The 23472-nt window shown below is 43.6% G+C and overlaps 10 non-coding genes and 1 pseudogene across 10 annotated transcripts; 3 read left to right on the plus strand and 8 right to left on the minus strand.

Annotated features, from left to right (window-relative positions):
• Window positions 1-10700: 10700 nt before the first annotated feature.
• On the minus strand, window positions 10701-10864 carry LOC134997208 (U1 spliceosomal RNA). Its single transcript, XR_010199754.1, has one exon. It is a non-coding gene; the product is annotated as a U1 spliceosomal RNA (small nuclear RNA).
• A 144-nt stretch (window positions 10865-11008) lies between these two features.
• LOC134997476 (U5 spliceosomal RNA) lies at window positions 11009-11124 on the plus strand. The gene has a single exon (XR_010199971.1). It is a non-coding gene; the product is annotated as a U5 spliceosomal RNA (small nuclear RNA).
• Window positions 11125-11394: 270 nt separating this feature from the next.
• Window positions 11395-11511, plus strand: LOC134996968 (U5 spliceosomal RNA). Its single transcript, XR_010199526.1, has one exon. It is a non-coding gene; the product is annotated as a U5 spliceosomal RNA (small nuclear RNA).
• Window positions 11512-11797: 286 nt separating this feature from the next.
• LOC134997481 (U5 spliceosomal RNA) lies at window positions 11798-11913 on the plus strand. Its single transcript, XR_010199977.1, has one exon. It is a non-coding gene; the product is annotated as a U5 spliceosomal RNA (small nuclear RNA).
• Window positions 11914-18615: 6702 nt separating this feature from the next.
• LOC134996986 (U1 spliceosomal RNA) lies at window positions 18616-18779 on the minus strand. Its single transcript, XR_010199543.1, has one exon. It is a non-coding gene; the product is annotated as a U1 spliceosomal RNA (small nuclear RNA).
• Window positions 18780-19450: 671 nt separating this feature from the next.
• On the minus strand, window positions 19451-19613 carry LOC134997440 (U1 spliceosomal RNA). The gene has a single exon (XR_010199953.1). It is a non-coding gene; the product is annotated as a U1 spliceosomal RNA (small nuclear RNA).
• Window positions 19614-19765: 152 nt separating this feature from the next.
• On the minus strand, window positions 19766-19929 carry LOC134997027 (U1 spliceosomal RNA). Its single transcript, XR_010199583.1, has one exon. It is a non-coding gene; the product is annotated as a U1 spliceosomal RNA (small nuclear RNA).
• A 671-nt stretch (window positions 19930-20600) lies between these two features.
• LOC134997420 (U1 spliceosomal RNA) lies at window positions 20601-20763 on the minus strand. Its single transcript, XR_010199938.1, has one exon. It is a non-coding gene; the product is annotated as a U1 spliceosomal RNA (small nuclear RNA).
• A 152-nt stretch (window positions 20764-20915) lies between these two features.
• On the minus strand, window positions 20916-21079 carry LOC134997007 (U1 spliceosomal RNA). Its single transcript, XR_010199563.1, has one exon. It is a non-coding gene; the product is annotated as a U1 spliceosomal RNA (small nuclear RNA).
• Window positions 21080-21770: 691 nt separating this feature from the next.
• On the minus strand, window positions 21771-21916 carry LOC134997351 (U1 spliceosomal RNA; annotated as a pseudogene).
• A 152-nt stretch (window positions 21917-22068) lies between these two features.
• On the minus strand, window positions 22069-22231 carry LOC134997092 (U1 spliceosomal RNA). The gene has a single exon (XR_010199646.1). It is a non-coding gene; the product is annotated as a U1 spliceosomal RNA (small nuclear RNA).
• Between the last annotated feature and the right edge of the window lie 1241 nt (window positions 22232-23472).

Genomic DNA, 23472 nt, shown 5'->3' on the forward strand with positions numbered 1-23472 from the left:
ACACAGTACTTATGTGTGTAATGTTTATGTATGTTTTTTTGCTTCTTTATGTCAATAAAGACTGCTTTTTCAATCCAATATCTGAAAACAATCAATGTTTATCTTTGATGGCAATAGAAGTGGTATGATATTTGCTGCTTTTGAAAGGCAATATCTGATATGTCCCCTATCTGGGAACCATATATTAAATGGCTTTTCAGAAAAGGGAGATGGGAGAAGAGCTTTCAGTACTTGTAGGACCGATGCACATTTCCTATTCTAGCCTCCAAAAACAGATTCAGTAGCATTTTCCAGCGTGTTTTGGATGCGCCTTTGCAAATGTCTTACATCGACAAACTTATTTAGTACTATTTTGCAAATAGGGTTACATTGTTGCAACATTGTGTTCCCTAATTGCTTGATTTTTTAAATGCAACAATTGATAAAAACACCTGATAACTGCTCTGCGGAGTCTTATTTTGTGTCTACTTCTTATCTACATTTAATTCCGTACCTCTAATCAAGGCATTTTTAAATGCTGGCGGCTGCCAGGACGTGAGGCCTACCTAGACTTTAGATCTGAATTTGAATGTACTTGTGAACTAACTTAATTTCCTACTTCTAAATTCATTCCTAAATTCACTACTTACATGAATCCTGTAGTTGGGCATTTTGGGACTTCGATTGTGGGCATTGTTTTGTGTCCAGACCAGCAGCAGGTGGTGTGCATTTGCTGGAAAGGCATCGAAGACCTCCGATATGCTGCATCTCCTGATGTGTGTCTCCCTCAAGTGGCTGTCAGCAAATGCCTGCTAGACACCCCATTCCAAGCTGATTGTGACATCACGGAACATGCATCATAGAACAGGCATGCTAAAACATGGGTCTTCAACCTGCGACCCTCCAGCTGCTGTGGAACTACACATCCCAGCATGCCCTGCCTCAGTTTTAGCATACCTTATAGCAAAACTGTGGCAGGGCATGCTGGGATGTGTAGTTTCACAGCAGCTGGAGGGCCACAGGATGAAGACCCATGTGCTAGAGCCAAGCCGCAGGTACATTGAATGCTAGCAAGCTGAATATTTAAATCCTTTTTGTTCCGCAGCATTCCAATGCGGAAGATTCCATGGAACCAGAGATCCTTCCATTGAGAAGGACATGCTGCCTGGATGACTACACTGTGCAAATTAAATCACGGAGCCAGTTGGTTTGTGGGTGGCTCTGGTGACTGGGTGGTTGGGTGGGTGGTGTGTCGGAGGTGGAGCACATGCAAATGATTGTGTATCATCCAGCTAGTGAGAGTGAAAACTCATGCAGGAGTGTGCCTGCTTGTCAGTGGGTTATGCACCTTGCCAGACGTTAAATCTACATAGAGCAGCTGGAGGGGACAAGAGCATGTTTGCAAAATATAGATAGAAGAGCATATATGCTGGCGCATTCTCCATGATTGTGTCAGCTTATGTTTTGGTGCACTGCACTTTCCTCCACTAAGTTTTAGCCATTTTTGTTAAGCTCAAGTGTAGTTGCTTCTCGGCCTTTTGGCTGTGATCTTGTATTGTGGTTGAAGGGTCTGCTGGAGGGAGGGATTGCTTTCTTCATTGGCGAAAGACCAAAGATATTCCAGGATGGAAGGCTTGGGAACACTATCCGTTTTTCAACGGCTCTAGCACATGGGTCTTCATCCTGTGGCCCTCCAGCTGCTGTGAAACTACACATCCCAGCATGCCCTGCCACAGTTTTGCTATTAAGGTATGCTAAAACTGAGGCAGGGCATGCTGGGATGTGTAGTTCCACAGCAGCTGGAGGGTCGCAGGTTGAAGACCCATGTTTTAGCATGCCTGTTCTATGATGCATGTTCCATGATGTCACAATCAGCTTGGAATGGGGTGTCTAGCAGGCATTTGCTGACAGCCACTTGAGGGAGACACACATCAGGAGATGCAGCATATCGGAGGTCTTCGATGCCTTTCCAGCAAATGCACACCACCTGCTGCTGGTCTGGACACAAAACAATGCCCACAATCGAAGTCCCAAAATGCCCAACTACAGGATTCATGTAAGTAGTGAATTTAGGAATGAATTTAGAAGTAGGAAATTAAGTTAGTTCACTAGTACATTCAAATTCAGATCTAAAGACTAAACACAAAACACAAAATAAGACTCCACAGAGCAATTATCAGGTGTCTGCATTGTTGCATTTAAAAAATCAAGCAATTAGGGAACACAATGTTGCGACAATGTAACCCTATTTGCAAAATAGTACTAAATAAGTTTGTCGATGTAAGACATTTGCAAAGGCGCAAACAAAACACGCTGGAAAATGCAACTGAATCTGTTTTTGGAGGTTAGAAAAGATGCAGGATCAAGTAGCTCCATGGGTAGGGTGTTTGATTAGAATTCAACAGGTTATAGGTTTGAATCCTGGGTATGATAGTTTGAGGTGTTATTTAATAAAGTATGTTTATATATTAGTCACACATGGCTTACTTGTACAAATGGCATGTCACCAGTTAGTGCTGACTGCTGATATGCCATTTGGACTAAAACAAATTAAAATGGTAAAAGTTATTGTACTTTAAGTAAAAATAAAAGCTAAAATATCAACCCCAGTTTTGGATTACTTTAATGAACAAAAAAAAAATGCATATAGCAAAGGATAGTTTCAATCTGCCTACCTCTGGGTTATGGGCCCAGCATGCTTCCATTGCAGTACTCTGCTGCACATGTAAGTGCAAGAGATCCTGAAGCACTCACTCATCATGCGAAAGTACCAATGTGTTTCTTCATTGGTTGCTGGAAGAAACATCTTACAAAAACTCTCCAGATTATTGACTTTTTAAAGTTTTTCTAGGAAACGTTCTAGATGAATGCTTATTAATCTTTGTCAGTATGTACTTTTCGCAAAGTGTCTCTGTGGCGCAATCGGTTAGTGTGTTCAGCTATTACTCAAAAGGTTGGTGGTTCAATCCCACCCAGGGACGTAATTGACCTTGTAATCAGATTTTGGTGATATTTAAGTAGACAAGTCAAAATTGCAAACCCCCTCTTATGGTGTAGGGTACCTGGCCTTCTCTGATGTAATCAGATTTGATTAAGTGATTTTATAAAAAAACAGCTAGGAAGCACAATTTAGCAGTGGGTTGCAGAGAAAAAGAAAAATGCTGGCAGAAAAATCCAATTGAGTGATTAAACAGCTCTTCATTTTCTGGCTTTATTTTTATGATAACAAATTTGTTCTCTGAAAAGTGTCCACAAAGCCAAGTATCTGATTAACATCTTTGTAGGGATGTTTTTTCACCTATTACTAAATTAAACTTGCTTCATTGGAAAGGCAGCAAGATGCATCCTCATTTCAATATCTACGGAAATAATACAGGTTGACACCAGGAAACATTAACGCCACTGCATCTTTGCTGTTTTCTCATGTGGAAGTCTGTTTAATGTGAAAACAAGGTGATATCTAATTAGCACACAGGTAAGGAATTAAGAAAATCTTTATTTAAGGGTGAAGATGTTTCTCACAAAATCGTTGCCCCAATGCATCATTGAAATTCAAGCTGGAAAGATGATTTTAATATATCACTTGTACATTTTGTATTGCTCTTCTGGTGACAATGTAGTTTGTTTTTGTCAATTACCATTTTAATAATAGGGTAAAGAAAATTAAGTGGATTTTTGAAAGAAAACAATACTGTCAATATACTATTAAAACAAATTAAAATGGTAAAAGTTATTGTACTTTAAGTAAAAATAAAAGCTAAAATATCAATCCCAGTTTTGGATTACTTTAATGAACAAAAAAAAAATGCATATAGCAAAGGATAGTTTCAATCTGCTTACCTCTGGGTTATGGGCCCAGCATGCTTCCATTGCAGTACTCTGCTGCACATGTAAGTGCAAGAGATCCTGAAGCACTCACTCATCATGCAAAAGTACCAATGTGTTTCTTCATTGGTTGCTGGAAGAAACATCTTACAAAAACTCTCCAGATTATTGACTTTTTAAAGTTTTTCTAGGAAACGTTCTAATGAATGCTTATTAGTCTTTGTCAGTATGGACTTTTTGCAAAGTGTCTCTGTGGCGCAATCGGTTAGTGTGTTCAGCTATTAATCAAAACGTTGGTGGTTCAATCCCACCCAGGGACGTAATTGACCTTGTGATCAGATTTTGGTGATATTTAAGTAGACAAGTCAAAATTGCAAACCCCCTCTTATGGTGTAGGGTACCTGGCCTTCTCTGATGTAATCAGAGTTAGATTTGATTAAGTGATTTTATAAAAAATCAGCTAGGAAGCACAATTTAGCAGTGGGTTGCAGAGAAAAAGAAAAATGCTGGCAGAAAAATCCAATTGAGTGATTAAACAGCTCTTCATTTTCTGGCTTTATTTTTATGATAACAAATTTGTACTCTGAAAAGTGTCCACAAAGCCAAGTATCTGATTAACATCTTTGTAGGGATGGTTTTTCACCTATTACTAAATTAAACTTGCTTCATTGGAAAGGCAGCAAGATGCATCCTCATTTCAATATCTACGGAAATAATACAGGTTGACACCAGGAAACATTAACGCCACTGCATCTTTGCTGTTTTCTCATGTGGAAGTCTGTTTAATGTGAAAACAAGGTGATATCTAATTAGCACACAGGTAAGGAATTAAGAAAATCTTTATTTAAGGGTGAAGATGTTTCTCACAAAATCGTTGCCCCAATGCATCATTGAAATTCAAGCTGGAAAGATGATTTTAATATATCACTTGTACATTTTGTATTGCTCTTCTGGTGACAATGTAGTTTGTTTTTGTCAATTACCATTTTAATAATCGGGTAAAGAAAATTAATTGGATTTTTGAAAGAAAACAATACTGTCAATATACTATTAAAACAAATTAAAATGGTAAAAGTTATTGTACTTTAAGTAAAAATAAAAGAGCAAAAATATCAATCCCAGTTTTGGATTACTTTAATTAACAAAAAAAATGCATATAGCAGAGGATAGTTTCAATCTGCCTACCTCTGGGTTATGGACCCAGCATGCTTCCATTACAGTACTCTGCTGCACATGTAAGTGCAAGAGATCCTGAAGCACTCACTCATCATGGGAAAGTACCAATGTGTTTCTTCATTGGTTGATGGAAGAAACATCTTACAAAAACTCTCCACATTATTGACTTTTTAAAATGTTTCTAGGAATCGTTCTAGATGAATGCTTATTAGCCTTTGTCAGTATATACTTTTGCAAAGTGTCGCTGTGGCGCAATCAGTTAGTGTGTAAGGCTATTAACCAAAAGGTTGGTGGTTCAATCCCACCCAGGGACTTAATTGACCTTGTTATCAGATTTTGGTGATCTTTAAGTAGACAAGTCAAAATTTCAAACCCCCTGTTATGGTGTAGGGTACCTGGCCTTCTCTGATGTAATCAGAGTTAGATTTGATTCAGTGATTTTATAAAAACAGCTAGGAAGCACAATTTAGCAGTGGGTTGCAGAGAAAAAGAAATATGCTGGCAGAAAAATCCAATTGAGTGATTAAACAGCTCTTCATTTTCTGGCTTTATTTTTATGCTAACTAATTTGTTCTCTGAAAAGAGTCCACAAAGCCAAGTATCTGATTAACATATTTGTAGGGATGGTTTTTCACCTATTACTAAATTAAACTTGCTTCATTGGAAAGGCAGCAAGATGCATCCTCATTTCAATATCTACTGAAATAATACAGGTTGACACCAGGAAACATTAACGCTACTGCATCCTTGCTGCTTTCTCATGTGGAAGTCTGTTTAATGTGAAAACAAGGTGATATCTAATTAGCACACAGGTAAGGAATTAAGAAAATCTTTATTTAAGGGTGAAGATGTTTCTCACAAAATCGTTGCCCCAATGCATCATTGAAATTCAAGCTGGAAAGATGATTTTAATATATCACTTGTACATTTTGTATTGCTCTTCTGGTGACAATGTAGTTTGTTTTTGTCAATTACCATTTTAATAATAGGGTAAAGAAAATTAAGTGGATTTTTGAAAGAAAACAATACTGTCAATATACTATTAAAACATATTAAAATGGTAAAAGTTATTGTACTTTAAGTAAAAATAAAAGAGAAAAAATATCAATCCCAGTTTTGGATTACTTTAATTAACAAAAAAAAATGCATATAGCAGAGGATAGTTTCAATCTGCCTACCTCTGGGTTATGAACCCAGCATGCTTTCATTACAGTACTCTGCTGCACATGTAAGTGCAAGAGATCCTGAAGCACTCACTCATCATGGGAAAGTACCAATGTGTTTCTTCGTTGGTTGATGGAAGAAACATCTTACAAAAACTCTCCAGATTATTGACTTTTTAAAGTTTTTCTAGGAAACGTTCTAGATGAATGCTTATTAGCCTTTGTCAGTATGGACTTTTGCAAAGTGTCTCTGTGGTGCAATCGGTTAGTGTGATTGGTTATTAACCAAAGGGTTGGTGGTTCAATCCCACCCAGGGATGTAATTGACCTTGTTATCAGATTTTGGTGATCTTTAAGTAGACAAGTCAAAATTTCAAAAACCCCTGTTATGGTGTAGGGTACCTGGCCTTCTCTGATGTAATCAGAGTTAGATTTGATTCAGTGATTTTATAAAAACAGCTAGGAAGCACAATTTAGCAGTGGTTTGCAGAGAAAAAGAAATATGCTGGCAAAAAAATCCAATTGAGTGATTAAACAGCTCTTCATTTTCTGGCTTTATTTTTATGCTAACAAATTTGTTCTCTGAAAAGTGTCCACAAAGCCAAGTATCTGATTAACATCTTTGTAGGGATGGTTTTTCACCTATTACTAAATTAAACTTGCTTCATTGGAAAGGCAGCAAGATGCATCCTCATTTCAATATCTACTGAAATAATACAGGTTGACACCAGGAAACATTAACGCCACTGCATCCCTGCCGATGATAACCTCAAGTTGGGTCATTCGGTGCTGCAGAGTCGTACGCACTCTTCCACCCGTTCAAGAGCTTTGGTATAACCCCATGGTTCTTAATGTGACCCCAGCATCCTCTAGGTCGTATGAGAAAATAGGATTTTAATACCTACCGGTAAATCCTTTTCTCTTAGTCTGTAGAGGATGCTGGGCACCCGTCCCAGTCCATACTGTGTCTGCAGTTATTACTTGTGGTTATACACATGTTGTGTTATGGTTCTGGTCAGCTTTTTGCTGCAATTGTTCATGCCGTTGGCTTGTGTTCTGTTGAATGCCACATTCTGCGGCATGCTTAAGGTGTGAGCTGGTAAGATGCTCACCTTAGTTTAACAATAAATCCTTTCCTCGAAATGTCCGTCTCCCTGGGCACAGTTCCTATAACTGGAGTCTGGAGGAGGGGCATAGAGGGAGGAGCCAGTTCACACCCTTTGATAGTCTTAAAGTGCCCATGTCTCTTGCGGATCCCGTCTATACCCCATGGTTCTTAATGTGACCCCAGCATCCTCTACGGACTAAGAGAAAAGGATGCCCTTGCGCACTATCCTGACTTCTCCTCCCGTCTGCTTACTTTGTGCCTTCCAACACACAATGCGAACTACAGGTGGTGCTGCAGGGCCCACACCCTTTTACTTGCCTTACAGAACAGCTCTGGAGCTGTTACAGTGCCCAGCTGCTGCAAGAAATCAGCTTGAATGCTTCAGGGGATGGGGCATGGCCAACATGAGCCCCACACCAAAGGAGGGTGGGGGTGTTTAATGAGAACTAGGGGTCATCCAAGCACTGCAAAAGGCCGCCATGCCCTGCACGCCCCTTTTCTCTTTTCATATGCAGATGAGGGTTCCAGCCAACTTTGGCCCACTGCTTGGATAACATCACTGTATGCAAATCCGTCTGCTGCAGACCTTCCCCCAGGAATGCTTGTACTAGATGTTGCATATGGTTTGATATTTGATGGTGCTTCAGTATTAGGCAGCCTTCCGCCCTCCCATGTTCATCTGAAAAGATGTGGTCTCCCTGCAGTTGTTGTCCCCAGACGAGAGTTCCCTTGTGCTTCCTCAGTTGAATCTCCTTAACTTGACGGGGGAGGGGCTGCCAGAGCAGACACCCTCCCCAGCCCTATCCCAACTCATACTTATTTTGCATATGAGATTTCTTGATCATGAAGATTGTTCTCACAGGGTGAGGTTCATCCATTATATTTTAAAATAGGAAGGTACAAATTACATATTTGAATTGCATTTATGTGCTGGATTCAAATGTCCCCCCCCCCCCCCTTCCATTCTCAATTGTGCCCGTCAGCAGCTATTCTAAGGTTGCTGCCAATGGGTGTGACACATTAATTTCTTCTGTGGGGTACACTGGACTCCACAAGGATTCACATTGGGGTGTAGAGTAGGATCTTGATCTGAGGCACCAACCGGCTCAAAGCTTTTGACTGTTCCCAAGATGCTCAGTGCATTCTCCTCTATAACCCCGCTTCCATGAACAGGGAGCTCAGTGTGTAGTTGGTGCCTTCAGTAGCAGGCCACTTAACAGGGGCCTGCCTCAGGCAGCCTATTCTTAGCTATAAATTTTGACAAGAAAAGAAGAACTTGTTTTATGAGAATCTACAAGGGCTGCAGCAGGCTAGGTCTAATAGACATCTTTACTGCAGCTTCATCACTCCCAGCGGCGCTGTATACTCCCGTGCCCTGGTTGCTGGGTCACTGCAGCGGAGGCTCCGGTTTCATCCTAAGGTCAGTCACACACACACCACCCTTCCGGATCACGAGGCCGCTGTTGAAGGGGAGCGTGGCCGTAGGGGGTGGACCATGTGCGCACTGGCGTGGACACTGATTACTGGGCAGCCGCTCCACTAGTCACCAGGTACAGTTAAGGAGCACAGGTCTGGGGGTTTTTCTCCTATATTAACCCAATTTTGTACTGCCCGCAGCGCATTGTGATAGGTAATAGGGCCTGATTCAGGTTGGATTGCAATCACAATAAGCGATCCAACTGCAAAAATTGCTAAGAGCATACGCATGTGCCTGCATTTTCTGCGGCACCCTGCAGAGAATGCGATCGCCTCTGCCTGTCAATCGGGGCGGGGGGGGGGGGGATAGGTGGGTCAGCAACACTCCATTTCCAAGTCAGGGATGGAGCGGTGCAGGGGCAATGCTTCAAAATGGGGTCTGCAACGGAGGAGACACAGGGGGCGTGGTCACAGCGGCTGTATGACATCACATTCAGCCGCTGTGATCACAAAAATGGTGGCGGCTTCCTGCGCGCACATACAGTCTGCACCAGCAGGAGGCTACACCATTTTTTATGATCACGCTGAACTGCAGTGCGACTGCAATTACAGCATGGTCAAGAAGGGAGGCGTCATGCTGGGTGGCCATGCCTTTTCACTGTGCAGGAGCCAGCACCGCTCACACACTAGTCCCCGGGTGCAGCCCCCAACCCCCGGGACACCCGGAGCAACAAAATGTAGATTCAGGCCACCAGGCCACGTCCCTACCTATGAAACCATGCCTCCTTTTTACCATTGCGCTGCTTATCTGCGCGTACTGCATTACAATCTCCCTCGCCACCTCTCTGGGTGTCACCAGTAATAGTGACACCTCTGCCATGCTTGTAGCAGCTGGTCCTAAGATCTACGCCTCAAGCCCTGAGTGTTTGCCCTTGTGACTTGTTGATCATCATAGCGAAGCAGATGCTTACAGAAAACTGCAGGGGCTTAGATTGAAAATAAAAAAATTGATGGGTATAAGGTAGAGAGGAGCGGGTTCGGTTCTCCGAGAACCGAATTCCCCACGAACTCCACGTGGTTTACACTGGTCCGAGGCAGGCTCGGTTGTTCCCGCCTGACTCGGAAAACCTGAACAAGGGAAAATGTCATCATCCCGCTGTCGGATTCTCGCGAGATTCGGATTCCATATAAAGAGCTGCGCGTTGCCGCCATTTTTACTTGTGCATTGAAGAGAGAGCGGAATGGACGTGGCTATGTTCTCTCAGTGGAAATCTCAATAGCAGTGCTCAGTATCAGTGGTTACTTATTGCTGCTCAGTAATACTAGTAGTGTGTCTCTCCTGCTCAGTGTCAGTTCTCAGTAGTATCCTCATCAGTGCTCAGTATCACTGCTCATTGTCTTGTGCTGCATTGTGGTGCTCAGCATACTACAGTACATTACTAATAGTCCAGTGCTGCATCTTGCTGCTCAGTGTCAGTTCTAGTATCCTCATCAGTGCTCACTATCACTGTTCATTGCATTTTGGTTTTCTGTATACTACAGTAACATAGTAATATAGTAACATATAGTAACATAGTTTTTGAGGTTGAATAGAGGCAAATTGCCCATCGTGTTCAACCTGTTTTAAGTTGTGATGATTCTACATACTTGCTGAATAATGTTTTATGACTAGTTAGCTACTATAACTCATGTTACCCCCGGATTAACCATGTTGATATTTTAAGTATTATAACCTTGGATAGCTTTTTCATTCAGAAATGTATCCATTCCTTTTTTAAATCCAATTACAGAGTCCGCCATTACCACCTTCCCTGGCAGGGAATTCCACATCCTGATTGCCCTAACAGTGAAGATCATAGTATCTCACCTGGCAGGTAAGTAGGAGTTGGGCTAGAGCTGTGGAGGATTGCTGCTCGGGCACCCCCTCTCAAGTGAAGGAGATCCAACTGAGGCAGCACAAGGGAACTCTCGAAAGAAGAACAAGGCTAGAGGAAGATCTGAGACAAAGAAATCTGACTTTTACCAGAGCTGACCAGAGGAAAGCACAAACACAGTCCCCCACTACCACAAATAATGCAGTCGAGTTTCCCACATTTGGGGAAATCACAGGGGTCAGCATACCCAGAATGCAATGAATGAACCTCACCCTGGGAGAACAATCTTCATGACCATGGTATCTCCTATGCAAAATAAGTATGATTTGGGATAGGGCTGGGGAGGGCCGCTGCTCAGGCACATCTCTGTCAAGTAAAGGAGATTCAACTGAGGCAGCACAAGGGAACTCTCATCTGGGGACAACAACTGCAGGGAGAACACATATTTTCAGATGAAAATCTTGGTCATGCTCTGGTTTCTCTTCAGAACGAACAAATCTTTCGCCTTTTACTAAAGATTTCCGTGGAGAGGAGCAAAACTGAGTTTTACCTCAATTTTTGCATGCCCCATCTTTTTGGGGTTTCTTTTATCGGTTTAAAGATAGAATGAGTGTGCTTTAATGAAAGCTCATTTGCATAGAAATTACAGTAAATGTTTGTTTCTTTTCAAACAGAACTTTCTTGACCATGCTACTTGCTTGAAAGATCTGGGAGCACATGGAATACAGTACAAACCATGCTTATAGCAAGGAGAAGCCAGGTGAGAAATCTGCTTTCTTTCAAATTGGGCGCTCACTTTGATCTGAATGAGGACTGCTGGCATGGCACTCAGGCGACAGGTGGAATCTTGGTCATGCTCTGGTTTCTCTTCAGAATGAACAAATCTTTCGCCTTTTATTAAAGATTATCCGTGGAGAGGAGCAAAACTGAGTTTTATCTCAATTTTTGCATGCCCCATATTATTGGGGTTTCTTTTATCAGTTTAAAGACAGAACGAGTGAGCTTTCTTGTTGGCTTTAATGTAAGTTTATTTGTATAACAATGACAGTAAATGTCTGTTTCTTTTCAAGCAGAACTTTCTTGACCATACTAATTGCTTGAAAGATCTGGGAGCACATGGAAAAGAGTACAAACCATGCTTATAGCAAGGGGAAGCCTGGTGAGAAATCTGCTTTCTTTCTTTCATATTGGGTGCTCACTTTGAGCTGAATGAGGACTGCTGGCATGGCACTCAGGCGACAGGTGGAATCTTGGTCATGCTCTGGTTTCTCTTCAGAACGAACAAATCTTTCGCCTTTTACTAAAGATTTCCGTGGAGAGGAGCAAAACTGAGTTTTATCTAAATTTTTGCATGCCCCATATTATTGGGGTTTCTTTTATCAGTTTAAAGACAGAACGAGTGTGCTTTCTTGTTAGCTTTAATGTAAGTTGCCATAGATGCAGTGAAACACGCGTGTAGGGCACGGCGTGTCCGCGTGTATTTGACTCATGTGAAATGTTATAAAACAAAAATATATGATTATGATGTTAGCTGTTAGTCTCCACTAATAGGGAATAGAAGCTGAGCTATAAGAAAGGAATACACTAGATATGATGTCACTTAGCAATTACAATGTCTAAAGTGCATACAGATAGCTACTAATAACTCTTGATAAGAATGTATATCAGTGTGGGTATATTTATATGATGGGATATTGGGACTAGTGAATATATATCACTCCTGCTGTCCAGATTGGCAATAACCAGACAATTATGATAAGAGTAGAGATGTCACATGGGCTGCTATAGATATTAATTTAATGCTGTATGTGTCATTTGTTACAAATGGATACATTTTCTATGAGTCAGCCTAGCAGCTGCATGTTCTAACAGAACACTATCCTCACACAGAATCTGCTAACCTTGAGATAACTAAATGACAGTGTGTAACAGTCTCTTTACTATAAGACTGTTACAAAGTAATACAGAATCTGCTAACCTTGAGATAACTAAATGACAGTGTGTAACAGTCTCTTTACTATAAGACTGTTACAAAGTAATACCGGTATATATATTTGAAGTCAGTCTAGCAGCTGTGTGTTCCAGCAGTTTATAAGACAAAGAAAATCTCCTATTGTGGAATCTAGACACATGGGACTGCTGGCCTGTGTCATACTATTTATATGTAATACCAGTAACATGTATATAACTGTTACATAATTGTTACAAATGGATAAATCTTTGAGTCAGCCTAGCAGCTGCATGTCCTAACAGGACACCATAAATCCTTTACAGTGTAACAAATTGATTGGTAACACTTAAAGGCTGGAGAGCAGTTATATGCCTTACTAGCATACTCAATATACCACATTATTACACCAGTTACCACGATTATTGACAGCGCATTTGATATATTATATTACCCTCACACTGAGTCTGTTTACCTTTAGATAACTAAGTGACCGAATATGTAACGGTTTCTCTATCATAAGACTGTTACAAAGTGAGATAGATATATTTGGAAGTCAGTCAAATAGCTGTGTGTTTCAGCGGTTTATAAGAAAATTCCTCATTGTGGAATCTGGACCACTAAGGGTTATTATATATATAGCACATGGAATTGCCACATCTCCCTATATGATAATTTCATTACACTGTAACATAATAAGAATTAACTCTTTAACAGTGTAAATAGAGAGTAATGAATCTCTGACACATGGAATATATTATTTCTTAGATGAATTGGATAAACCATTATGACAGACACTTTGCTTCCTAATAAGAATTGAGGTGGCTATACCTCTAAGGAAAGCATTATTGCCTACGCCTAGATCAGATTAAATAAGATCTGGCTGAATATATGAAGGAAGGTTGCTATTTATATGAGAATTGGAATTGCTATATTCCTTAAGGCAACCCCACCGATTGATATATGTTGTCAATTAAGTATATCTGAACGGCTATATCTGGACCAGATTTAATAAGATCTGGCTGATTATATGAAGGAGGGCTGCTATTTATATTAGAATTGCCATATTCCTTAAGGCAACCGCACCTGTTGGTATATCTCGCCAATTAACTATATCTAAACAGCTAAATTAAAGCTATTCATCATTTTTTTAGTTTGGATATTAATAAATATGATCTTTCCATGATGCATAGAGATTTCCCTATCAAGTGATTCCTTATCCGATATAGAAAGCTATGGTATTGAATTTAGGAATATAGTCTTAGGGGACACAGAGAAATAAGTGATCCCCATCTACCTAAGCACCCCACAAATTGGAGGTTAGCTTACCGGTTATACTCAATCACCCCCACAAATTCGCCAATGGGGATGGCTTCCCGGGAGGTAACCCCTATTGAGTGAAGGGAGTATATAGGATACGACCCAGTGGTACCTGACGACATAGATACTAACAGCTATTTAATAACATTACGCTAGAAAGTGATTATTAGCAACATATATATCTATATAAACAACCCCGCCAGGGTTGTGCCTTCAAAAATAATCACACACGGACACGCTTTTTAAACCTTTTTTTCACATCTCTTTATTCTTCTTATGCACATGTATGTTAGTTCTGTGATTTTAACCTTTATGTTTCACTGCAGTTTGGGATAATAATATTAATATTTATCCAATTTTAATACATACTTAATAAAGGTTATATTTTATGATTCATTCATTCTGTCCAGTGCGTCAACAGTGCAGATTTCTTCTTGTTTTTTCTCCCAAATTCTATAACAATGACAGTAAATGTTGTTACTTTTCAAACAGAACTTTCTTGACCATGCTACTTGCTTGAAAGATCTGGGAGCACATGGAAAACAGTACAAACCATGCAGTATCACAAGAGCCTTTATTTGATCTTTCATGAAGATAGAGCAGAATTGAGGACACGTCAACAATTTCTGCCGAAGGTGGTTCATCTTTCCACATGGTGCCTTTGGCCACTGACACCTTCGTTGAGTCAAAGTCTCTGGCTGTGGTCAGAACTTTGAAAATTTATGTCACCAGAACGGTTCAGATTAGGAAAACAGAGGCTCTGTTTGTCCTGTATGCTCCCAACAGGATTGGGTGTCCTGCATCCATGTAGACCATTATGCGCTGGATCTGTGGTAAGATTCAGCATGCTCATTCCACGGCAGGATTGCCGTTACTGAATTAGGTGAAGACCCATTCTACTAGAAAGGTGGGTTCATCCTGGGCAGCTGGTCGGGGAGTCTCGGCATTGCAACTTTGCCGAGCAGCTATTTAGTAAACACTTTTGCTAAGTTTTACAAGTTTGATACCTTGGCTGATGATAACCTCAAGTTGGGTCATTCGGTGCTGCAGAGTCGTACGCACTCTCCCACCCGTTCAAGAGCTTTGGTATAACCCCATGGTTCTTAATGTGACCCCAGCATCCTCTAGGTCGTATGAGAAAATAGGATTTTAATACCTACCGGTAAATCCTTTTCTCTTAGTCCGTAGAGGATGCTGGGCACCCGTCCCAGTCCATACTGTGTCTGCAGTTATTACTTGTGGTTATACACATGTTGTGTTATGGTTCTGGTCAGCTTTTTGCTGCAATTGTTCATGCCGTTGGCTTGTGTTCTGTTGAATGCCACGTTCTGCGGCATGCTTAAGGTGTGAGCTGGTAAGATGCTCACCTTAGTTTAACAATAAATCCTTTCCTCGAAATGTCCGTCTCCCTGGGCACAGTTCCTATAACTGGAGTCTGGAGGAGGGGAATAGAGGGAGGAGCCAGTTCACACCCTTTGAAAGTCTTAAAGTGCCCATGTCTCTTGCGGATCCCGTCTATACCCCATGGTTCTTAATGTGACCCCAGCATCCTCTACGGACTAAGAGAAAAGGATGCCCTTGCGCACTATCCTGACTTCTCCTCCCGTCTGCTTACTTTGTGCCTTCCAACGCACAATGCGAACTACAGGTGGTGCTGCAGGGCCCACACCCTTTTACTTGCCTTACAGAACAGCTCTGGAGCTGTTACAGTGCCCAGCTGCTGCAAGAAATCAGCTTGAATGCTTCAGGGGATGGGGCATGGCCAACATGAGCCCCACACCAAAGGAGGGTGGGGGTGTTTAATGCGAACTAGGGGTCATCCAAGCACCGCAAAAGGCCGCCATGCCCTGCATGCCCCTTTTCTCTTTTCATATGCAGATGAGAGTTCCAGCCAACTTTGGTCCACTGCTAGGATGACATCACCGTATGCAAATCCGTCTTCTGCAGACCTTCCCCCTGGAATGCTTGTACTAGTTGTTGCATATGGTTTGATATTTGATGGTGCTTCAATATTAGGCAGCCTTCCACCCTCCCATGTTCATCTGAACAGATGTGGTCTCCCTGCAGTTGTTGTCCCCAGACGAGAGTTCCCTTGTGCGTCCTCAGTTGAATCTCCTTAACTTGACGGGGGAGGGGCTGCCCGAGCAGCCACCCTCCCCAGCCCTATCCCAACTCATACTTATTTTGCATATGAGATCTCTTGATCATGAAGATTGTTCTCACAGGGTGAGGTTCATCCATTATATTTTAAAATAGGAAGGTACAAATTACATATTTGAATTGCATCTATGTGCTGGATTCAAATGTCCCCCCCCCCTTCCTTTCTCAATTGTGCCCGTCAGCAGCTATTCTAAGGTTGCTGCCAATGGGTGTGACACATTAATTTCTTCTGTGGGGTACACTGGACTCCACAAGGATTCACATTGGGGTGTAGAGTAGGATCTTGATCTGAGGCACCAACCGGCTCAAAGCTTTTGACTGTTCCCAAGATGCTCAGTGCATTCTCCTCTATAACCCCGCTTCCATGAACAGGGAGCTCAGTTTGTAGTTGGTGCCTTCAGTAGCAGGCCTCTTAACAGGGGCCTGCCTCAGGCAGCCTATTCTTAGCTATTAATTTTGACAAGAAAAGAAGAACTTGTTTTATGAGAATCTACAAGGGCTGCAGCAGGCTAGGTCTAATAGACATCTTTACTGCAGCTTCATCACTCCCAGCGGCGCTGTATACTCCCGTGCCCTGGTTGCTGGGTCACTGCAGCGGAGGCTCCAGTTTCTTCCTAAGGTCAGTCACACACACACCGCCCTTCCGGATCACGAGGCCGCTGATGAAGGGGAGCGTGGCCGTAGGGGGTGGACCGTGTGCGCACTGGCGTGGACACTGATTACTGGGCAGCCGCTCCACTAGCCACCAGGTACAGTTAAGGAGCACAGGTCTGGGAGTTTTACTCCTATATTAACCCAATTTTGTACTGCCCGCAGCGCATTGTGATAGGTAATAGGGCCTGATTCAGGTTGGATTGCAATCACAATAAGCGATCCAACTGCAAAAATTGCTAAGAGCATACGCATGTGCCTGCATTTTCTGCGGCACCCCGCAGAGAATGCGATCGCCTCTGCCTGTCAATCGGGGCGGGGGGGGGGGGGGAGAGGGGGGTCAGCAACACTCCATTTCCAAGTCAGGGATGGAGCGGTGCGGGGGCAAGGCTTCAAAATGGGGTCTGCAACGGAGGAGACACAGGGGGCGTGGTCACAGCGGCTGTATGACATCACATTCAGCCGCTGTGATCACAAAAATGGTGGCGGCTTCCTGCGCGCACATACAGTCTGCACCAGCAGGAGGCTACACCATTTTATATGATCACGCTGAACTGCAGTGCGACTGCAATTACAGCATGGTCAAGAATGGAGGCGTCATGCTCGGTGGCCATGCCCTGTCACTGTGCAGGAGCCAGCACCGCACACACACTAGTCCCCGGGTGCAGCCCCCAACCCCCGGGACACCCGGAGCAACAAAATGTAGATTCAGGCCACCAGGCCACGCCCCTACCTATGAAACCATGCCTCCTTTTTACCATTGCACTGCTTATCTGCGCGCACTGCATTACAATCTCCCTCGCCACCTCTCTGGGTGTCACCAGTGATAGTGACACCTCTGCCATGCTTGTAGCAGCTGGTCCTAAGATCTACGCCTCAAGCCCTGAGTGTTTGCCCTTGTGACTTGTTGATCATCATAGCGAAGCAGATGCTTACAGAAAACTGCAGGGGCTTAGATTGAAAATAAAAAAATTGATGGGTATAAGGTAGAGAGGAGCGGGTTCGGTTCTCCGAGAACCGAATTCCCGACGAACTCCACGTGGTTTACACTGGTCCGAGGCAGGCTCGGTTGTTCCCGCCTGACTCGGAAAACCTGAACAAGGGAAAATGTCATCATCCCGCTGTCGGATTCTCGCGAGATTCGGATTCCATATAAAGAGCTGCGCGTTGCCGCCATTTTTACTCGTGCATTGAAGAGAGAGCGGAGAGGACGTGGCTATGTTCTCTCAGTGGAAATCTCAATATCAGTGCTCAGTATCAGTGGTTACTTATTGCTGCTCTGTAATACTAGTAGTGTGTCTCTCCTGCTCAGTGTCAGTTCTCAGTAGTATCCTCATCAGTGCTCAGTATCACTGCTCATTGTCTTGTGCTGCATTGTGGTGCTCAGCATACTACAGTACATTACTAATAGTCCAGTGCTGCATCTTGCTGCTCAGTGTCAGTTCTAGTATCCTCATCAGTGCTCACTATCACTGCTCATTATATTGTGGTGTTCTGTATACTACAGTAACATAGTAATATAGTAACATATAGTAACATAGTTTTTGAGGTTGAATAGAGGCAAATTGCCCATCGTGTTCAACCTGTTTTAAGTTGTGATGATTCTACATACTTGCTGAATAATGTTTTATGACTAGTTAGCTACTATAACTCATGTTACCCCCGGATTAACCATGTTGATATTTTAAGTATTATAACCTTGGATAGCTTTTTCATTCAGAAATGTATCCATTCCTTTTTTAAATCCAATTACAGAGTCCGCCATTACCACCTTCCCTGGCAGGGAATTCCACATCCTGATTGCCCTAACAGTGAAGATCATAGTTCACCTGGCAGGTAAGTAGGAGTTGGGCTAGAGCTGTGGAGGATTGCTGCTCGGGCACCCCCTGTCAAGTGAAGGAGATCCAACTGAGGCAGCACAAGGGAACTCTCGAAAGAAGAACAAGGCTAGAGGAAGATCTGAGACAAAGAAATCTGACTTTTACCAGAGCTGACCAGAGGAAAGCACAAACACAGTCCCCCACTACCACAAATAATGCAGTCGAGTTTCCCACATTTGGGGAAATCACAGGGGTCAGCATACCCAGAGTGCAATGAATGAACCTCACCCTGGGAGAACAATCTTCATGACCATGGTATCTCCTATGCAAAATAAGTATGATTTGGGATAGGGCTGGGGAGGGCCGCTGCTCAGGCACATCTCTGTCAAGTAAAGGAGATTCAACTGAGGCAACACAAGGGAACTCTCATCTGGGGACAACAACTGCAGGGAGAACACATATTTTCAGATGAACATGGGAGGGCAGAAGGCTGCCTAATACTGAAGCACCCCCAAACAACAAACCAAATGCAACTACTAGTGCAAACATTCCTGGTAGTAGGCCTGCAGCAGATGGATTTGCATATGGTGATGTCATCCAAGCAGTGGGTCAAAGTTTGCTTCAACCCTCGTCTGCATATGAAAATAAAAATGGGGTGTGCAGGGCATGGCTGCCTTTTGCGGCGCTTGGATGACCCCTAGTTCGCATTAAACACCTCCACCTTCCTTCGGTGTGGGGCTCATGTTGGCTATGCCCCAGCCCCTGAAGCATTAAAGCTGATTTCTTGCAGCAGCTGGGCACTGTAACAGCTCCAGAGCTGCTCTGTAAAGCAAGTAAAAGGGTGTGGGCCCTGCAGCACTACCTGTAGTTTGCATTGTGCGTTGGAAGGCACAAAGTAAGCAGACGGGAGAAGTCAGGATAGTGCACAAGGGCATAGAAGGGAGCGGCTCAAGAAAAGAGAAGTGGAAACAGACAGCAAACTAGGCTGGAGAGAGACCTGAGACAAAGAGATCTGAATTATACGAGAGCCGACCAGAGGAAACACAAATTATGTAATCAAGTGTCCCACATTTGGGGAAATCGTAGGAGCAGCACACCCAGAGTGCATTGGGTGAGCCTTGCCCTGGGAGAAGCACCTTCCTGATCATAGTATCTCACCTGGCAGGTAAGTAGGAGTTGGGCTAGAGCTGGGGAGGGTCGCTGTTCGGGCACCCCCCTGTCAAGTGAAGGAGATCCAACTGAGGCAGCACAAGGAAACTCTCGAAAAAAGAACAAGGCTAGAGGAAGATCTGAGACAAAGAAATCTGACTTTTACCAGAGCTGACCAGAGGAAAGCACAAACACAGTCCCCCACTACCACAAATAATGCAGTCGAGTTTCCCACATTTGGGGAAATCACAGGGGTCAGCATACCCAGAATGCAATGAATGAACCTCACCCTGGGAGAACAATCTTCATGACAATGGTATCTCCTATGCAAAATAAGTATGATTTGGGATAGGGCTGGGGAGGGCCGCTGCTCAGGCACATCTCTGTCAAGTAAAGGAGATTCAACTGAGGCAGCACAAGGGAACTCTCATCTGGGGACAACAACTGCAGGGAGAACAGATATTTTCAGATGAACATGGGAGAGCAGAAGGCTGCCTAATACTGAAGCACCCCCAAACAACAAACCAAATGCAACAACTAGTACAAGCATTCCTGGGAAAAGGTCTGCAGAAGACGGATTTGCATACGGTGATGTCATCCAAGCAGTGGGTCAAAGTTGGCTGGAACCCTCATCTGCATATGAAAAGAGAAAAGGGGTATGCAGGGCATGGCGGCCTTTTGCGGCGCTTGGATGACCCTTAGTTCGCATTAAACACCTCCACCCTCCGTCGGTGTGGGGCTCATGTTGGCTATGCCCCAGCCCCTGAAGCATTCAAGCTGATTTCTTGCAGCAGCTGGGCACTGTAACAGCTCCAGAGCTGCTCTGAAAGGCAAGTAAAAGGGTGTGGGCCCTGCAGCACTACCTGTAGTTTGCATTGTGCGTTGGAAGGCACAAAGTAAGCAGACAGGAGAAGTCAGGAGAGTGCACAAGGGCATAGAAGGCAGCGGCTCAAGAAAAGAGAAGTGGAAACAGACAGCAAACTAGGCTGGAGAGAGACCTGAGACAAAGAGATCTGAATTATACGAGAGCCGACCAGGGGAAACACAAATTATGCAGTCAAGTTTCCCACATTTGGGGAAATCGCAGGAGCAGCACACCCAGAGTGCAATGGGTGAGCCTTGCCCTGGGAGAAGCACCTTCATGATCATAGTATCTCACGTGGCAGGTATGTAGGAGTTGGGCTAGAGCTGGGGAGGGTCGCTGCTTGGGTACCCCCCTGTCAAGTGAAGGAGATCAAACTGAGGCAGCACAATGGAACTCTCGAAAGAAGAACAAGGCTAGAGGAAGATCTGAGACAAAGAAATCTGACTTTTACCAGAGCTGACCAGAGGAAAACACAAACACAGTCCCCCACTACCACAAATAATGCAGTTGAGTTTCCCACATTTGGGGAAATCACAGGGGTCAGCATACCCAGAATGCAATGAATGAACCTCACCCTGGGAGAACAATCTTTATGACCATGGTATCTCCTATGCAAAATAAGTATGATTTGGGAATTGGCTGGGGAGGGCCGCTGCTCAGGCACATCTCTGTCAAGTAAAGGAGATTCAACTGAGGCAGCACAAAGGAACTCTCATCTGGGGACAACAACTGCCGGGAGAACACATATTTTCAGATGAACATGGGAGGGCAGAAGGCTGCCTAATACTGAAGCACCCCCAAACAACAAACCAAATGCAACAACTAGTACAAGCATTCCTGGGGGAAGGTCTGCAGAAGACGGATTTGCATACAGTGATGTCATCCAAGCAGTGGGCCAAAGTTGGCTGGAACCCTCATCTGCATATGAAAAGAGAAAAGGGGTATGCAGGGCATGGCGGCCTTTTGCGGCGCTTGGATGACCCTTAGTTCGCATTAAACACCCCCACCCTCCTTCGGTGTGGGGCTCATGTTGGCCATGCCCCAGCCCCTGAAGCATTCAAGCTGATTTCTTTCAGCAGCTTGGCACTGTAACAGCTCCAGAGCTGCTCTGTAAGGCAAGTAAAAGGGTGTGGGCCCTGCAGCACTACCTGTAGTTTGCATTGTGCATTGGAAGGCACAAAGTAAGCAGACAGGAGGAGAAGTCAGGATAGTGCACAAGGGTGTAGAAGGGAGGGGCTCAAGAAAAAAGAAGTGGAAACAGACAGCAAACTAGGCTGGAGAGAAACCTGAGACAAAGAGATCTGAATTATATGAGAGCCGACTAGGGAAAACACAAATTATGCAGTCAAGTTTCCCACATTTGGGGAAATCGCAGGGGCAGCACACCCAGAGTGCAATGGGTGAGCCTTGCCCTGGGAGAAGCAACTTCATGATCATAGTATCTCACCTGGCAGGTAAGTAGGAGTTGGGCTAGAGCTGGGGAGGGTCGCTGCTCGGGCACCCCCCTGTCAAGTGAAGGAGATCCAACTGAGGCAGCACAAGGGAACTCTTGAAAGAAGAACAAGGCTAGAGGAAGATCTGAGACAAAGAAATCTGACTTTTACCAGAGCTGACCAGAGGAAAGCACAAACACAGTCCCCCACTACCACAAATAATGCAGTTGAGTTTCCCACATTTGGGGAAATCACAGAGGTAAGCTACCCAGAATGCAATGAATGAACCTAACCCTGGGAGAACAATCTTCATGACCATGGTATCTCCTATGCAAAATAAGTATGATTTGGGATAGGGCTGGGGAGGGCCGCTGCTCAGGCACATCTCTGTCAAGTAAAGGAGATTCAACTGAGGCAGCACAAGGGAACTCTCATCTGGGGACAACAACTGCAGGGAGAACACATATTTTCAGATGAACATGGGAGGGCAGAAGGCTGCCTAATACTGAAGCACCCCCAAACAACAAACCAAATGCAACAACTAGTGCAAGCATTCCTGGGGGAAGGCCTGCCGCAGATGGATTTGCATATGGTGATGTCATCCAAGCAGTGGGTCAAAGTTGGCTTCAACCCTCGTCTGCATATGAAAAGAGAAAAGGGGCATGCAGGGCATGGCGGCCTTTTGCGGCGCTTGGCTGACCCCTAGTTTGCATTAAACACCTCCACCCTCCGTCGGTGTGGGGCTCTTGTTGGCTATGCCCCAGCACCTGAAGCATTCAAGCTGATTTCTTGCTGCAGCTGGGCACTGTAACAGCTCCAGAGCTGCTCTGTAAGGCAAGTAAAAGGGTGTGGGCCCTGCAGCACTACCTGTAGTTTGCATTGTGCGTTGGACGGCACAAAGTAAGCAGACAGGAGAAGTCAGGAGAGTGCACAAGGGTATAGAAGGCAGCGGCTCAAGAAAAGAGAAGTGGAAACAGACAGCAAACTAGGCTGGAGAGAGACCTGAGACAAAGAGATCTGAATTATACGAGAGCCGACCAGGGGAAACACAAATTATGCAGTCAAGTTTCCCACAGGAGTATATAGGATACGACCCAGTGGTACCTGACGACATAGATACTAACAGCTATTTAATAACATTACGCTAGAAAGTGATTATTAGCAACATATATATCTATATAAACAACCCCGCCAGGGTTGTGCCTTCAAAAATAATCACACACGGACACGCTTTTTAAACCTTTTTTTCACATCTCTTTATTCTTCTTATGCACATGTATGTTAGTTCTGTGATTTTAACCTTTATGTTTCACTGCAGTTTGGGATAATAATATTAATATTTATCCAATTTTAATACATACTTAATAAAGGTTATATTTTATGATTCATTCATTCTGTCCAGTGCGTCAACAGTGCAGATTTCTTCTTGTTTTTTCTCCCAAATTCTATAACAATGACAGTAAATGTTGTTTCTTTTCAAACAGAACTTTCTTGACCATGCTTCTTTTTTGAAAGATCTGGGAGCACATGGAAAACAGTACAAACCATGCAGTATCACAAGAGCCTTTATTTGATCTTTCATGAA

The sequence above is a fragment of the Pseudophryne corroboree genome, unplaced genomic scaffold, assembly GCF_028390025.1.
Source record: "Pseudophryne corroboree isolate aPseCor3 unplaced genomic scaffold, aPseCor3.hap2 scaffold_144, whole genome shotgun sequence".
Taxonomy (NCBI): domain Eukaryota; kingdom Metazoa; phylum Chordata; class Amphibia; order Anura; family Myobatrachidae; genus Pseudophryne; species Pseudophryne corroboree.